Source organism: Myotis brandtii, unplaced genomic scaffold (genome assembly GCF_000412655.1).
Source record: "Myotis brandtii unplaced genomic scaffold, ASM41265v1 scaffold760, whole genome shotgun sequence".
Taxonomy (NCBI): domain Eukaryota; kingdom Metazoa; phylum Chordata; class Mammalia; order Chiroptera; family Vespertilionidae; genus Myotis; species Myotis brandtii.
In genome coordinates, this window is record NW_005371038.1 from 2,160,194 (window position 1) to 2,163,014 (window position 2,821).

At 49.6% G+C, this 2,821-nt stretch overlaps 1 long non-coding RNA gene across 1 annotated transcript in view; it reads left to right on the forward strand.

Moving 5' to 3' along the window:
• The first annotated feature begins 456 nt into the window (after positions 1–456).
• Positions 457–2,821, forward strand: part of LOC106724216 — a 9,501-nt gene continuing 7,136 nt past the window's right edge. Inside the window, exons 1-2 of the long non-coding RNA XR_001359963.1 lie at positions 457–698; positions 1,590–1,736. This is a non-coding gene — a long non-coding RNA (uncharacterized LOC106724216). The remainder of the gene's footprint in view (positions 699–1,589; positions 1,737–2,821) is intronic.

A 2,821-nucleotide genomic window follows, 5' to 3' on the forward strand; every position in this document is an offset into this window, starting at 1 on the left:
GATGGATTGGCTTGGAGCAGGGTTTCCTTCCCTACACAATTCATTATGTTTTTAGATTTGATTAAGGTCTTTATTTATTTAAGTCCGATCTGGTAAGTTCATTGTGTGATGAGCGGCAGGCCATGACAGTACTGCCAGGGTTTGCAGAAGCTGTTCTGCTTGACTCTATGCTCCTGTGGGCATTGCAGGCAGCGCCTGGAGATGGGGGGTCAGCCCTGCAGGTCCGCTCCCAGAGGCGGGCAGTGGCTGCTTCGGCTGGTTCTCTGCCAGGCATTGCTGCTGGCCCACAGCAGCCCCAGCTCCACCACCCTGGCACCAGCTCCTCTGGCTTTGCCTAGAAGTACAGCCCCAACCTCCCACCAACCTATGCTGAACCCTTAGTAGTAAATTGTATTGCTTTAAAAGCCACTAGGATTGTTTGTCACTAAAGTATAACCCAGCCTTTCCTGACTGACACAGTTAGCAAGTATTCAACGTAGGTGATGGGTTTCTTAGCCTCTCCACTTTTCTGAACTTTCCAAGTGTCAAGGATGAGGCAGCAGGCGGATGCACTCGCTGTCTTCTCAGCAGCTTTCCTGCCTGAAACCCAGCGGAGAGCTGGGCGGCTATTGTTTCAAATTACACTTTCTGTGACAGAGGTCATCCGCCTGACCTAGGCCTTCTCCGAAAACAAAACACCTTGTCATTTCCATATGAAGGTAAGAATTCCTGTATAACTCAGTTCAGTAAGTCTTTATTAAAATAATAAAACATCATGAAAATGTTTTAAATATATCCATTCAGATTTTAATAAAAATTGCTACCATTTATTCTGTGCATTTGCCATTTGTTCAGAAAACAGACTTGGGAAGATGAAATAAATTCCCCAAGGACATACAGTAGCAGTGACAGCGTGAGGGCCACCGGGTCTGCATTTGGGGGCCAGGCTGTTGGTTTGGTCCCAGGTGCCCCTCCCACTAGGGGCCGTCGCTCTCAGGTGGCCCCCTGCCCTCGTGTGTGGGGCTGTAACTCCAGAATGCCCATTCCTGCCTAATTGTGTAAAATATGGTTGTGATCATAATAGCACCAACCTTGATGCACTTATTATGCCAGATACTTTGCTAAAAATTTAACACACATCTGCCTGCAATTCGTGAATTGTTCCGTGTTAAGCCTCTAATGTTTGATAAAGTAACCTGAGGAAATTAAACGGAAAACGCTTGCCCGGGCCCCTGCAGCTAGCGAGGGCCAGGCCTGAGCTCCGCCTCTGTCCGGCAGCACCTGCATGCGGTTCCAGAGGCCACTGTCCCCTCCTGGGGCTGTGCGTGCGGGTCCCGGCCCGCTGTCCGCCGCTGTCTGGTCACTCCCCTGACGGTGCCGCTCTGTACCCCCTTACCCGCACTTCTCTTCAGCGACTGACCGGAACGTAGAATTAAGCCATACAATTTGCCTTAGAAATATTTCGACCATAAAGTGTTATGGCCCCTATTGTTTTTAAATCAATTTTTTAAAAAAACAAAACAAAAACAACTTAGTTTTACTTTTTAATTATATGGATGTTTAGAGACTCTTTTTCTTAATTTTTCTCCTGAACATTTTTAAATCCACAGAAAGTTGAAAGAAGGATACGGCGAACACCTGCATATTGTTCTATGAGTAAGCTGCGGGTGTCATGACATTCACCCCTCAACGTCAGGAGTGAGGAGGGCCTCCGTGAGGGACTGCATGGCACCGTCTTTGCTCACTGGTGCTAGCAGGTAGGTCAGAGCTAATTAATTTCAAAGCCACGCATAGCACTTGGTTATCCTCCTGAGTCTCTTTCCATCTAGAACAGTGGCTGTGCGGAGCCGCGGGCCAGTGCCCTAGGACGCGGGGCTCCAGGTGCGGCTCCTCGGGGCCAGGCTGCGCCGGCAGCAGTGCCACCTCGCGCTGCCACCCGCAAACCCCTTTCGCTTCTGAATCGGAGGCGCCTGGACGCAGGCCGCCCGCTCTGGGTGCCGCTGTTTGCCCACTTAGCTGTTTATCCCAAACCTGCTTCACATCGCAAGCCCATGTTGGTCAGCATCGCCCAGGCTGTTGGGTCTCTGGAGGCTTTCATGCAATGTTGTGCAGTACTCACTGTGTTCATCGATCTAGTCTACTGCTGATGGATATTTGGGATATTTTCAGTTTTTAGCAATTATGAATAATGTTGCTGTGAACATTCATGTACAGGTGGACATGTGTCTGTGTTTCTATGGGGGATGTACCTAGGAGCCACGTTGCTGGGTTATAAGATTTGTGTATGTCAGCCTCTGATCAAGATAACGGAATAGGTAAACCTCCTCCCATGACCACATCAAAATTACAACTAAACTACCAAACAACCACCGCTGAGAACCTCTGAAATCTAGCTGCACAGAAATCCTATAACCAAGGATATAACGAAGAAGCCACTTTGAAACTGGTAAGAGGGGCAGAGACACAGACCTGCTGGTAAAAAAGCTGGGGAGCTATCTCAGCTGCAGAGGTCCCCCTGAGAAGCAAGGGTCCCAGCCCCACACTGGGCTCCCCAGGTTTCCAGTGCTGGGAAGTGAAGTCCCCATAATTTCTGGCTGTGGAAACCAGTGGGGATTGTAGCTAAGACAGAGGCTGCTGGGGTTCCAGGTAGTTCCTCTTAAAGGGCCCACACATGGACTTACTCAGACTCACTGAGCTCAGCGCTGGGACAGCAGCTTGGAAGGAACCAGAGACAACAGGGAAGAACTGAATTGTCTGTCTGGCTTCAGGGCGAGAACTAACTGAAAGGGCAGCCTTCTCCCAGACAGAAGTGCTGGCAGAGGTCATTGTTCCTTTGCTGAGC